A 15,664-nucleotide genomic window follows, 5' to 3' on the forward strand; every position below is an offset into this window, starting at 1 on the left:
TTTACGTTTACAATGTTAGGAAATTTCTGTTAGGTGTAGTAATTGTTCCTGCTTGGTAGAGCGATCAAACCGTAGTGCTTGAGCTGCTGTGCGGTTTAAAAGATTTGAGTTGCACCATTACTGCTAATTATAGCTTTTGATAAAGCGGCAAACGCTCGTTCCTACAATTGGTATCAGAGTCAAGGTTACGGGTTCGATTTCCATTGATTGCAAGGAGTGCAATTATTGGGAGAGAGATTGTTGGGTGCAATAATTGTCCCTACTCGGTAGAGCGATCGAACCGTGATGCTTGAGCTGCTGTGCGGTTAAAAGATTTGAGTTGCATCATTACTACTAGCTATAACTTTTGGTAAAACGGCAAGCACTCAGTCCTACAATTTCATTATCAATAAACTCCGGGTTTGTTGTGCATTTATCTTGATATTATGTTTGTCTATGTTAAACAAAAACAACATTCATTCTTAACAAAAAATTTGTTCTTTATTCAAAAAAGCATATTATCTCCTCTGGAGTAAAAGAGCTCTTATAAAGCAATTTATCTGTAATAACATACTATATTAAATGAATATTGTCATTGGATTCAAAAATCGAAATATTATGAAACACATATTTTTCATTGGGAATAAGTGATTTTTTGGATCCTTAATACATCTATATTAAATTACAATGAAAATATAATCAATTTTCTCCGCAAATCATGTTTGATAGAAATCATGTAACGTACTTCAAGTACGATATAACGATTCGAGAGATTAATGTATATCTTGTATAATATTCAATTAAGATATCTAATATTTTTATCATACTACGCGTACGAATGTTTGTTTATGATACTTGAAACATATAATTTTCACATATCTTTGCCGATATTTTATAATATTTATCATTTCAAGTGAAATAAAATATTCTTCTTCTTTGAAAAATTGATCTGCACATGACATAAATGTTTCAATTGTGTTCATTTAATTCAAGATGAATCACATCAATTAGACAATTTTCAATATTAATCGCTAATTATTTACTCATGTTTTTTTTAAAGAATTGAAATTGAAAATTAGACATATCTGTCTTTCAGCATATTCTACTTGAAATATAACTTGCACCGAATGAATCAATTATGATAAGTAGTGATATATACTAGAAACAACAAATTCGGGTTAGACTTCTCTACACCAATCTCGTATTTGGACAAAGAAAACAATAGAAACAACATGTATTTTGAAACTTTAATGCAATATAAATATTAAGAATTGCACAAATTTTATGATTAAATCTGATGGTTGATACCAATTTCTTTCCAAAGTACACAAAATCTATAATGAGAATTGCATAATTTTCGGCGGAATTTGGTGGAACCTATTGTTTGTGGTATTCAAATATGAGAGGATAAGCAAGAAGAAAACAAAAGAATATGGCTTGTAGAGGCAAGTGTTGAACACTTTCTCCTTAAGAAGAATTTGCCCCTCACAATATGCTTAAGGTTTGTGGCAATCTTCTCCCAAGATACAACTACAGCACTTGAATAATGAACACTCAAATATTCAAGTTTTATAACAAGGAAATGAATGGAACTCTCTCTTGAAGAAAAATGAAGAAGACATATGCATATGCTTTTTAAAATTGTGTGTATGTTGTTTGATTTTGAATAATCAAACATTTAATGATTTTCAAATGAAAAGACACGATCTTTAATTCATAGGGGGTGTCCCTTGACCATTGTAACTGATCACAATCATAAAAAAATGCCAAGAAAATGAAAAAACATAAGAAAAAGTAGTTGGGACGCGAAACAGCACGAAGGGGCGCGCCCAAGCGCCCATGCGCACGCGCTGCCGAGCGCTCTCGGCAGCCCCTGCCGAGAGCTCTCGGCAGGAGTGCGCGCGTTGCCGAGCGCTCTCGGCAGCACTCGGCAGGCGCGAGCGACTGCGCACAGAATCGCACGCGGCAGCGTGCCTGCCACTGGCAAGCGCGCGCACCTGCTCGCAGACCCGCGCGCAGGTGCGCGACGGCTACTGTTCACGAACAAATTTTTTTTTCCGATTTTCGTCCCTTACATGTTCCGACTACTCGTTTTAAGTTCATTCAACATTTGATGAACTTGTTTCGAGTTTAATTCAGAACCACCGAACTTAATATTCATTCATTAAGCTTCATTCTTCATTTCGAATTTTCCCAATCAAACACATTGATTTATTTGCTTAATTTTTATTCATTAAGCATCAAAATTCCAACAATCCCCCACATGAATGAAATTAATGCATGAATGCTCGTGATGCATAAGAGAGAGTATATACGAAAAATTATCTCATCAGGAGAGGTAGCTTTTGGCTTTGAACCTTCCCTAGTGGAATACAACCGGATTTACTAGGCCACGAAGTGAACGTGATGTCTTGAACTTCTTGGCGGTTCATGTAAAACCAGACAACTGTACCCACAAGATAATCTTTCTTTCATTTCCATTTCGTGTTATCGGTTGTGTCCGTTTTGGCCATGGAACACATCTTGGCTTCATACGTGTTTCATCGAGGCGGCCTGTCCTCACACGTACATAGGTGATCTCCTTGGAAAAGGGTATCCTACTTACCCTGCTTTTGAAAGCTACAGAATCATTAAAAGTACAATACTTAACCTCACTATCTTTGTAGGCAACTTCACTCATCGTCTTAGGAATGAGGAGTGATTCCTCAAGTTTTCATAATTTAATTGTTCCATTGAACCAAGATCTTGGGATCCCCAATCTACAAGGTTGAGTTGCCACTATGAAAACTTTATTTGGTAGGTTTTAAGCCCATTCCTCTCGACAGACAGTACATTTGATCTCTATTTAATGCTTTTGTAAGCGGATCCGCTAAGTTATCCTTTGATTTAATATAATCAACAGATATAACTCCATTAGAGATCAACTGTCGCACAATATTATGTCTTCGACGAATGTGTCGAGACTTGCCATTGTACATACTGTTTTGTACCATTGCAATTGCCGACTGATATTTCAACCTTAGCTAGACACCCCTACACTTTGAGGTACTTGTAGGAAGGTTTGTGACCTTTCCGCAATTCATAAGGTGACTTGTCATTTTTCTTGTGGGGTAGTGTAATAGCTAAGCCTGGTGAACGGTACGGTTTAAGATTTCGTATGTTTATGGACTAATTGGTTAAGTTTAAATATAGTTTTGATGTTAAGAATTTCGATCTATGATTTATAGTATTGTTGATTATAGATGATGTGTAGTGCTATGTTATTCATGTTTCTAGAGTTGATGGTATTTATTGATTTCCAAGCCATGTTTTACAGAGAATGATATATATATCCATTGCTATGTAAGAGTTTCACTTGCTGAGTTTTATACTCATTTCAGTTATTTCATGTGATGCAGATAAAAGTGACGAGCCGGGGTCATATGCATAAGAGAAGGAAGGAAATGAGAGCATATTACGATGGACTTTGTGACTGGTCTTCCCAGAACGCAGAAAGGTTTTAACTCTATTTGGGTTATTGTTGATCGGTTGACCAAGTCAGCGCATTTTCTTCCAGTTAAGACGACGTATTCTATGAGCCAGTATGCCGAAGAGTACATAGCAGAGATTGTTAGACTTCATTGTGTTCCTGTGTCGATCGTGTCTGATCATGACCCTAGATTTACTTCAGAGTTTTGGAAGAGTTTGCACAGAGCTATGGGTTCACGGTTAGCATTTAGTACAACATATCACCCCCAGAGCGACGGTCAATCAGAGAGAGTTATTCAGATTTTAGAGGATATGCTCAGAGCTTGTACTATTGATTATCCTGGTAGCTGGGATTCCAAATTGCCTCTTGTTGAGTTTACGTACAATAATAGCTACCAAACGACGATTGGCATGGCACCGTATGAAGCACTTTATGGCAGAAAGTGTAGATTGCACTTGTATTGGGACGAGATTGGCAAGAGGAAGATGTTGGGTTGAGAGTTGGTCCAACAGACAGCTGATGTTGTTTCTGTCATCCAAGAAAGGATGAAGACAGCGCAGTCAAGACAGAAGAGTTATGCCGATGTGAGACGAAGGCCGTTGCTGTTTGAGGTTGGCGACCATGTGTTCTTGAAGATTGCACCTCTTAAAGGTGTGATGCGGTTTGGCAAGAAGGGAAAGTTGAGTCCGAGATTTATTGTCCCATTTGAGATTTTGGACAGAGTTGTTGATCGAGCTTACAGGTTAGCCCTACCGTCAGATCTTGATAGAGTTCATAATGTTTTTCATGTCTCCATGCTCAGGAAGTATATTGCAAATTCTTCCCATGTTCTTCGTCACGAGCCATTGAATTTGACACTGAACTTGACGTACCAAAAGATTCCAGTCCAGATTCTGGATCGGAAAGTTAAAGTATTGAGAAACAAAGAGATCGGCATTGTTAAAGTCCTTTGGAGGAATCATTTGATCGAAGAAGCCACGTGGGAACCAGAGGATGGGATGAAAGAGAAGTATCCTGAGTTGTTTGTGTAGTGACGTCAATTTCGGGGACGAAATTCCTCTAAGGAGGGGAGATTGTAATAGCCAAGCCTGATGAACGGTACGGTTTAAGATTTCATATGTTTATGGACTAATTGGTTAAGTTTAAGTATAGTTTTGATGTTAAGAATTTCGATCTATGATTTATAGTATTGTTGATTATAGATGATGTGTAGTGCTATTGTAACGGCGTTACGAGTAAATTCATGATAATTCGTATGTTGAGCCAATTGGTATGAGGTCAATTGGAGTGGCTAGATAATACATGGAGGTGTAACTTTCATGTTTCGAGTTTTGTTCAACTAATTAGGGAAGACGAGCCAAAAGCGCCCCGAAGTTTGTCGTGTGTGTCGTCGTTCTTCCAGTGACACATGTTGGGAGATTTAGCATAATTTTTTACTCAAACCTTCAAATGACATGAGGCCAATTGGAGATGCAAGCCAAGACATAGAGCTACAACTTTCCATTTTACCATTTTTCCAAATTATGACGGGAAAAGGCGTTTCGGAGGCGATCTTTGAGGCAGCTGTGCGCAGAGTACGCGCCGGGTCAGCAGCTGCCGCGCTAGGGTGGTAATGTTTGACCACCCCAGGGCCCCTGGCTCTGAAATTTTGGGTTTTGGCAGTATTGACCGCCCCAGCGCCCTATACAGTGGAAAAGCGTGTTTTGGGTGGATTTAGGCATAAAAACCGATTGAGACTCTCATTTCTATCATTTTCCTTCTCTTCTTTTCTCTCTTCCAACGATTCCAAGTAGGGTTCTTCATTTTCTTCTTATCCTTTATTTCAATCATGCAATTAATCTTCAATCCAGAGTTGGAACTTCATCTTGCTAGAGAAAGGGACTAAGGTAAGTGGTTTCTCTTCTTGTTCTTGAGTTATTGAAGATGGTGGAGTTAGCGGATGATAAATGTGATAGATGTATTGGGTTAAATGATCATCTAATGTTATTTGTGGGTTATTGATGGTGCAATACATGGTTTATTGTTGTAGGAATTCAACCAAGAGATTAGATTCAAGGTTCCAAGTGTAGTAAGTGGAATTTCATTCCTTGTGCTCACATGATAGTATATGTATTGTGTTTCAATGGTTTTAACATGTTATTCCCTTCCATTTGATCCATATTATGTATTGATATACTTGGTTGTATATTAGAGGCAATTGAATGTCTCAATTGTGAAAAAGGGAATACAAAAGAAAGAGTATGCAAAGTGTTTGATGAAATGCCAAAGAGAGAGTTTAAATGATTTATTGGACTGATAGATACATAGTCAGAGATTGCATGCAATTAGTTGATCAACGACCATAGGCTTATATCCCTCAGAGTTATCGATGTATATCGATGGGATATAAGTACAGAGACAGAGATACTTTATAGATATCAATCCAACAGAGAAAAGAGAAATACCATCTTATTGTTGTATTATGCTATGTTATTCATGTTTCTAGAGTTGATGGTATTTAATGATTTCAAAGCCATGTTTTACAGAGAATTATATATATATCCATTGCTATGTAAGAGTTCCACTTGCTGAGTTTTATACTCATTTCAGTTATTTCATGTGATGCAGATAAGAGTGACGAGCCGGGACGTTAATTGGAGCCGGGGTCATATGCATAAGAGAAGGAAGGAAGAAGGCTATTTTGCTAGCATTTTGGACATGATCACAAAAATGATATTTTGTATTTTGTTGCATCATTTTATTGATCATGTATATACTTTTGATTATATATGGAAATGTATTTTAAAAATCCTTCTTTCTTTTAAGAAAAATTTTAAATTTCCGCTGTGTTATTTTATAAATCGGGTCAGAGGTGTTACAGGTATCTTGTTCAAGATGTAATTAGCCGATATTATTGCTTCCTCCCACAAGTTTTGAGGTAGTCCGGAACTTATTAACATAGTATTCATCATATCTTTCAGAGTTCGATTCTTTCTTTCGGCAATGCCATTCGATTGTGGTGAATAAGGAGCAATCGTTTAATGAATTAGACCCACAGATGTGCAGAATTCATCAAACGATGCTCCGTACTCGCCCCCTCTATCGCTTCAAACCCTTTTTATAACATTTGAATGCTTTAAGAGCTTCATCTTTCGACCTCAAAAGATATACGTAACAGTACCTTGTATTATCATCAATGAATGTCACGTAGTATCTTTTCCCTCCTCTAGTTTGTACAAACTTTAAATCACCAAGATCGGTGTGTATTAGTTCTAGAGGAGTTGTACATCCTTCAATCGAGTGGTAAGGCGCTTTGGTCATTTTTGCTTCAACACATATCTCGCATTTGTGTGTTGGATCGACGTTGTGTTTAAGCAATAATTCAAGTTTCATTAAACGTTGCAAGGTATTAAAATTTACGTGTCCTAAACGAACATGCCATAAATGAGAACACTCAATCAAGTAAATAGAACTTTTTCCTTTATTACTTTCAACAATATTTTGGCGTATAGCCATTACATTCAACTTGAAAAGGTTCTCATCGAGATATCCTTTTCCAATAAAATGACCATTCTTGGTCAATACAACCTTGTTAGAGTCAAATATTAGTCTAAACCCATGTTTGACCAACAGAGACCCCGACATGAGGTTCTTTCTTATGTCCGATACATGAAGTACATCAACAAGGGTTACTTGCGAACCTGATGTCATCTTCAGTACGACATTTCCGGTTCCCACCACCTCAGATGTAGCGGAGTTCCCCATGTATAGTTTTCTCCCGGTCGATGGAGTGTATGTGGAGAACATCCCCTTGTTGGAGCATATATGTCGAGTTGCTCCCGTATCAACCCACCACTCATTGGAGTTTTCCACCAAATTGGCTTCCAAAATAATTGCAGACAAATCGAGTTGAGAAAAATCAAATGGTACCGACCTTTGTTGAATTACGTTGGCTTGAGGATTTCCCTTCTTTGGCTTCCTACAATCCTTCGCCATGTGATTCAGTTTTCCTCAGTTATAACAAGTGCCTTTGAACTTCTTCTTGTTTGGTGGTTGTTGGCCTTGTTGTGTTGCTTCTCAAATTTCCTCTTCTTCCCTTCAAGACTCGATTCTACAACGTTCACCCTTGCTGCCATTTTACTTGCCTTGGCCTCGGTGCTCTTGTTGTCCTATTCTATCCTCAATCTCACAATGAGATCCTCCAATCCCATCTCCTTTCTTTTGTGCTTAAAATAATTCTTGAAGTCCTTCCACAACGGAGGGAGTTTCTCGATCATTGCAGCAACTTGGAAGGATTCGCTTAAACTCATTCCTTCCGCATGAATCTCGTGCAAGAGAAGTTGTAGTTCTTGCACTTGACTCATCACAGATTTTGAGTCTATCATCTTGAAGTCCAGAAATCTCCCAACAATGAATTTCCTCAAACCCGCATCCTCCGCTCTGTATTTCTTATCAAGAATTTCCCAAAGTTCCTTGGCGGTCTTGACTTGACAATACACATTGTACAATGCATTGTCAAGTCCATTGAGGATGTAGTTCTTGCACAAGAAATCACTTTGGTTCCAAGCATCCAAAGTGGCCCTCATGTTGGTATCTGTCTCGTTTTCAACAATGATGGGATGATCCTCTTTTAAGAACCTTGACAAACTCAAGGTTGTGAGATAGAAAAGCATCTTTTGTTGCCATCTTTTGAAGTCCGCACCAGAAAATTTCTCCGGTTTCTCTCTTTGTGCAATGGTTGCATGTGGTGTTGTAGATGATGATGCCATTGATATTCTTCTTGCAAATGATCAAAGATCTAAAATTCTTCTTAAGATTGTTGTTTGTGATATTCAAATATGAAAGGATAAGCAAGAAGAAAACAAAAGAATATGGCTTGTAGAGACAAGTGTTGAACACTTTCTCCTTAAGAAGAATTTGCCCCTCACAATGTGCTTAAGGTTTGTGGCAATCTTCTCTCAAGATACAACTACAACACTTGAATTATGAGCACTCAAATATTCAAGTTCTATAACAAAGAAATGAATGGAACTCTCTCTTGAAGAAGAAGGAAGAAGACAATATGCATATGCTTTTTAAAATTGTGTGTATGTTGTTTGATTTTGAATAATCAAACATTTAATGATTTTCAAATGAAAAGACATGATCTTTAATTCATAGGGGGTGTCCCTTGGCCATTGTAACTGATAACAATTATCAAAAAATGCCAAAGAAATGAAAAAACATCAGAAAAAGTCGAAGGGACGCGCCCAGGCGCCCGTGCGCACGCGTTGCCGAGCGCTCTCGGCAGCGCTCGGCAGCACCTACCGAGAGCTCTCAGCAGGAGTGCGCACGCTGCCGAGCGCTCTCGGCAGCGCTCCGCAGGCGCGCACGGCTGCGCGCCCGCTACTGGCAGGCGGGCGCTCCTGCGCGCCGGCCCGCACGTGGGTGCGTGCCTGCCACTGGCAAGCGCACGCACCCGCGCGCAGACCCGCGCGCATGTGCTCGACGGCTATTGTTCACGAACAAATTTTTTTTCCTTTTTTTTTTACGATTTTCGTCCCTTACATGTTCCGACTACTCGTTTTAACTTCGTTTAACATTTGATTAACTTGTTTCGAGTTTAATTCAGAACCACCGAACTTAATATTCGTTCATTAAGCTTCATTCTTCATTTCGAATTTTCCCAATCAAACACATTGATTTATTTGCTTAATTTTCATTCATTAAGCATCAAAATTCCAACAGAACCATTTGACAAGTTAACAAAAATTTATATAGTAAATATATCATATTGTCATATCTCGATAAATCCTTCGGCTGAAAACAAATCAAATTAATTTTATTTATATTATTAATAAATAGTATATCATGTTTTTCAAGATAATTAACAACAAATATATGATTGATCTATTTTGATATAAAAAAGAACATTGATAAATATTAGATCATATTCAAACAACAAATATTCTGAACATTCTTAAAAAAAATTGATATATTTTACATCTTAAATCAATGGTCTTCTTGAACATTGACAAATCTTAAATAAATATTATCCAACAATATTCTCCAAAAAGATCGATAAATTATATATCTTATATCAATATTTTGCAGATAAATATGTCTAGATTATCAATTTAATATTAATATTCTTCAGGAATATTGATATATTTTAAATATATGATTTTTTATCAATATGCTTCAAGATTATTGACATATCTTATATTTTAAATTGATATTCTTCAGGAATAAATACAAATATTTTGTCGTAGATCGATATTCATCAAGAATATTGGCAATGTTCTTCAAGAAAGACAAATATTTGATATTGCATTAATATTCATCATGAATATTGATAGGTCTTATATCTGGTTTTCAAATTTATCATAAACATTGACAAGGGTTTTATATGAAATCAATATTTTTTTAGGAAATTGATAATCTTACTTCAGTGAGTCTCATATGAGACCGTCTTACGGATCTTAATCTGTGAGACGGGTCGACCCTATCGATTTTCACAATAAAAAGTAATACTCTTAGCATAAAAAGTAATACTTTTTTTATGGATGACCCAAATAAGAGATCCGTCTCACAAATACGACCCGTGAGACTGTCTCACACAAGTTTTTGCCATCTTACATATTATATCCATAGTTTTAAAAAATATTAATAGATTAATCTTATATTTTTAAATCATAGGTCTAATATTCTTCATGAATATAGATATTCTTTATATCATAAATCACAGATCTGACTAGATTTCTATTTTTCAATCAATACCTTGGATCTGGCTTGATACTCACGAGAAATTTAGGGTCCGATTCCAGCAAGTGTAACTAATCCAGACGCATGTTCCGAAATTACCCTGAGCCTGAAATCTCAAATAAGCTCGTTAGGAGGGGGCCAGGAGGGTGTCCTGACGTAGCCCCTCCGACGCTCAAGTCAGAGACTGAGGATATATGGGGGGAGCAGCTAAGGGTGCTGCTGAAAACAATATATTGAATCCATTAACTGAATACTCAAACCTGGTATTTATAAGAGAATACTGGGCTGCTCATGGGCCCTTAACCTGTGGGCCCTAGAGATGGGCCGGGAGTTTGGGCATGATCTTGATGGGTTCATACCTGGGATATCACCAGTCTCTCCCTCCCGAGTCGAACTGAATCGTAGGTTCAAACTTCGATTAATTGTGTTGTCCTTGGTTTATTGGCGACGAAGACGTGTCCTATTGGAAAAATTTATTTCGTTCGCCGCAAGAGAACGATGTTACCGGTGCAGAAATTACGGGGATCGACCTGCCCGGTCAGAAATACGCATCCAGCGCCGCGCCGTCCGTGCGCCAGCCCCGACGTCGCCTACACGCTAGCCCAAGCCACGCGCGTTCGCCCCAGCACCACGCCCCCTGCATCTCGCCTCTGCGCGCTCAGCTGCCAGCCACGTCGCCTGCTGCACGCTCGTCCGAAGCGCACACCTGTCTCGCACCACGCCCTCGCGCGCGCTCGCCCTTGCGCGTCCAACCTTGCCACTGCGAGCTCGCCCTACGCACGCCCGCCCTCGCCCAACCGAAAGCTCGCCCTCGCACGAGCGCGTCTTGCCCTCGCCGAGCGCCACGCTCGCCCGGAGCCCCCAGCTCGCCGAACGCCCCCAGCTCGCCCAGCGCCTCCAGCTCCTCGCCCAAGCGAGTGCCACGCTCGCCCTCTCCCGCTCGCCTCGCGCCCCGAGCTCGCCCAGCTCCACCAGCTCCTCGCCTAAGCTCGCCCAGCCGAGTGCCTGCCCACGCTCGCCCTGCCATCGGCCGACGCTTGCCCGCGCGCCACACACCTCTGCGCGTGCGCTCGCCCCAGCACCTGCCGACGCTCCCCCGCGCGCTACACGCCTCTGCGCGCGCTCGCCCCAGCACCTCCCGCTCGCCCTCGAGCACTCGGTCACGTCTCATTGCTCCTCACTTGCTCGTCCTTGCGGCCCTACTTCTTGAGTATTGTTTCACGTCTCAACTCCTCTGCTAGGTGATAACTTAGCAGGAAAATAAAAATTCAACGCCTCCACCCTCTAACTCCTCTGCTAGGTGATACCTTAGCAGGAAAATAAAATTCTCCTCCTTTCTAACTCTAACTCCTCTGCTAGGCCGGGCCTTAGCAGGAAAATAAAATTCTCCTCCTTTCTAAATCTGCGCCTCTGCTAGGCGATGTCTTAGCAGGAAAATAAAATTTTTCTCCACCCGAACTCTGCTTCTCTGCTAGGCGATGCCTTAGCAGGAAAATAAAAATTTACCACATCCGCCCTCTAAATCCTCTGCTAGGACGGGCCTTAGCAGGAAAATAAAAATTCTCCATTCTCACCCTCTAACTCCTCTGCTAGGCGACGTCTTATCAGGAAAATAAACTTTCACATCATCACCCTCTGACTCCTCTGCTAGGCGACGCCTTAGCAGGAAAATAAAAACTCTCCACTTTCACCCTCTAACTCCTCTGCCAGGCGACGCCTTAGCAGGAAAATAAACATTCACATCATCACCCTCTGACTCCTCTGCTAGGCGACGCCTTAGTATGAAAATAAAAATTCTCCACTTTCACCCTCTAACTCCTCTGCTAGGCGACGCCTTAGCAGGAAAATAAAAAATCTCCACTTTTACCCTCTAACTCCACTGCTAGGCGATGCCTTAGCAGGAAGATAAAATTCTTCTCCTTCCCCGCTCTGCTCCTCTGCTCGGCGATGCCTTAGCAGGAAAATAAAATTCTTCTCCTTCCCCACTCTGCTCCTCTGCTAGGCGATGCCTTAGCAGGAAAATAAAAATTCTCCACTTTCACCCTCTAACTCCTCTGCTAGGCGATGCCTTAGCAGGAAAATAAAAATTCACCACCTCCACCCTCTAACTCCTCTGCAAAGCCGGGCCTTAGCAGGAAATAAAAACTCACCACCTCCACCCTCTAACTCTTCTGTTAGGTCGGGCCTTAGCAGGAAAATAAAAATTCACTACCCCACCCTCTAACTCCTCTGCTAGGTCGGGCCTTAGCAGGAAAATAAAAATTCACTACCTCCACCCTCTAACTCCTCTGCTAAGCCGGGTCTTAGCAGGAAAATAAAAATTCACCACTCATACCCTCTAACTCTTCTGCTAAGCCGGGCCTTAGCAGGAAAATAAAGATTCTCCACCCTCACCCTATAACTCCTCTGCTAGGCAACGCCTTAGCAGGAAATAAAATTTCTCTCCTCCCCAACTCTGCTCCTCTTCTAGACAGGGCCTTAGCAGGAAAATAAAATTTTTCTCCTCCCCAAGTCTACTCCTCTGCTAGGCGATGCCTTAGCAGGAAAATAAAAATTTTTCTCATCCTCAATTATGCTCTTCTGCTAGGCGATGCCTTAGCAGGAAAATAAAATTTTTCTCCTCGCCGCCTCTGCTCCTCTGCTAGGAGATGCCTAAGCAGGAAATAAAATTTTCTCGCTTTCATAATACACCAATATTCATGAATTGAAAAGAAGAACTTGATTTTATTGAATTCTAACTCATTATATGAGAAAATGCAAAGATGAAATACATCAACGATAAAATCCAGAATGATATTCCCTAAGGTGATAAACATTCCAGGGACTCCTTAAAGCATTGCTTTGATTATTCTCCAAGTAATAAGCTCCAGAATTAAATTTCTCAATCGCTCTGAAAAGATCATCCCACTCTGGGTCCATCTTTCCCCTCTGCTCTTTTTGTACCTAGGACCAAGCCACACATTTCTTCCTTTCCTAATCATGTTAACCTCCAAACGCGCTCTCTTCTCATCTTCTTTCACTATCCCCTCATAACACCGACGCGCGACCCTCTGATCCCCGCTTAAAACTCCAACCTCCTTCCCTACAGGAAACTTCAATTTCTGATGATACATGGACGCTACAGCTCTGAAATCCTTTAGGGCTGGTCGCCCCAGAATTCCATTGTAAGCGGATGGGGTGTCCACCACAGTAAATGTTGTCATTTTTGTTACCCGCCGAGGCTCATGTCCCAAAGATAAAGTAAGGACAATCTGACCGAGCGACGGGATGGCATGTCCTGCAAATCCATATAGAGGAGTAGAGATTGGCTCGAACTCAAATCCTTCCACCTTCATCTTATCCAAAGTGCTCTTGAACAGGATATTAACAGAACTTCCATTATCAATAAAGATTCGTGCCACATCGTAATTCGCAACGGTGGTCGTTACCACCAAGGCATCGTTATGAAGAGCCACAATGCCTCGGAGGTCATCCGGTCCAAAACTGATGACAGGATCCTGGGGTAAGTCCGTACCCCTAGATATTTCAAAATTCTCCAACCTCCTCCCATGCGCCTTTCGCGCTCGCCCGGAATCCCCATCAGTAGCACCCCTCCGAGATCATATGAATCATTCCTCTCGTAGGGTGGTTATCCTCATTCATTCCCCTCCTCGGTTCCGCGTGCTCTAGAGGGACATCCTGACCTCGACCTTCTCTCCTCGGCTCCTCGATCCTCTGATGTATCCCCGGAGGGCCTCGACCCCGCCTAGAAGATGGGCGAGATCTCAGTTCACTCCCGGACGAGGATCCTTCTTGTCTAACCCCACGGCGGAGGTCGAGCACTGCTCTCAACCCTCTGCGACTTCTCCCCCCTCTCCCCTGACTCTCTCACCTCCATCACCTTATCTCGACTCCTATTCAAAGGAACATGTGATGAGAATTGTCCTCTACTTCTGGTTATGTCTTCCTCCATCTCACCTGCACATCTCTTCTTACTTCCTCTCTCGGCTCCCTCCCCCCTACTCCCTCCGGGTCGGTTTTCCATCCTTCTGTACCGTTGGGCATCTTTCAAGTTTACATATTTTTCCGCCCGAGATAACAGATCATCATAAATGATGGAGGTTTCTTCACTAATGATTTAAAGAACTCTCCTCCTCTAAGTCCCTGGGTAAAGACACTTATCATGATGTTAGGAGTGGCCGCTGGTATCTCCAGCGCTGCGTTGTTGAAACGCAGGACAAATTCTCGCAAAGTTTCAGCCTCTTGTTGTTTCATCACAAACAGGCTCAAATAATTCTTCTGGTGCCTCTTGCTGCTGGCAAATCTGTGCAAGAAATCCGTAGCAAAATCCTCAAAACACTGTATGGAGTTGGGTTGCAGGGTACTAAACCATTGCTGGGCTGACCTCACCAACGTGCCCAAAAACACCCTGCACCTGACTCTATCTGAATATTGATGCAACAAAGCCGCATTCTCAAATCTCCCCAAGTGTTCTTCGGGGTCGGTATGTCCATCATACTCTCCCACATTCGACTGTCGAAAATTTGGAGGAAGCCCTTCTTCTAAAATGGCTAGTGAAAAAAGACTTCCTCTCTTGGGTGCCGGCGCTCTGCTTCCCAACTGCTGCCTCAACATCCGTATTTCCTTCCACATCTCTCCTATCTCACTAATCTCCTCACTTTGGAGGGGATGCGTCTCTCCAACCCTGCTCTGGTGGAATTCAACATTTTCTTCACGCTCCTGACGGGCGGCCTGTTCCTCTACAAACATAGACTCTTGATTCTTCTTCATGGCCTCATCCACTGTCCGGGTGATAAATTGACCCAACTGCTCCAGGGTCAAGTTCCCCACATTTTCAATAGGACGGGGTTGCTCGACCCTGTTCTCTTGACGAGGCTGTTCTGTTCTCGCCTCCTGATGGGGTTGTTCCTGCCTTGCCTCAGCATGAGACTGTTCGGGTCCCCTCTGAGGACGCGATGATGCTGAGGTAGCTCTTCTACTCCCTCTCATCCCTACCATCTCTACGTCTCAACTCAAATCTTCCCACAGACGGTGCCAAGTGATATTCACGGGAAATTTAGGGTCCGATTCCAGCAAGTGTCACTAATCCAGACGCAGGTTCCGAAATTACCCTGAGCCTGAAATCACAAATAAGATCGTTAGGAGGGGGCCAGGAGGGTGTCCTGACGTAGCCTCTCCGACGCTCAAGTCAGAGACTGAGGATATATGAGGGGAGCATCTAAGGGTGCTGCTGAAAACAATATATTGAATCCATTAACTGAACACTCAAACCTGGTATTTATAGGAGAATACTGGGCTGCTCATGGGCTCTTAACCTGTGGGCCTTAGAGATGGGCCGAGAGTTTGGGCATGATCTTGATGGGTTCATCCCTGGGATATCATTGCTAAATACTAATGTAAAATTATGTTGCATAAGTTGATATAACATTAAAAATATTTAATAATGAATAGCACTCAGAAGAACTTAAAAGAAAAACATTCATGTGGATAACA

This window comes from Primulina eburnea, chromosome 2 (genome assembly GCF_022965805.1).
Source record: "Primulina eburnea isolate SZY01 chromosome 2, ASM2296580v1, whole genome shotgun sequence".
NCBI lineage: Eukaryota > Viridiplantae > Streptophyta > Magnoliopsida > Lamiales > Gesneriaceae > Primulina > Primulina eburnea.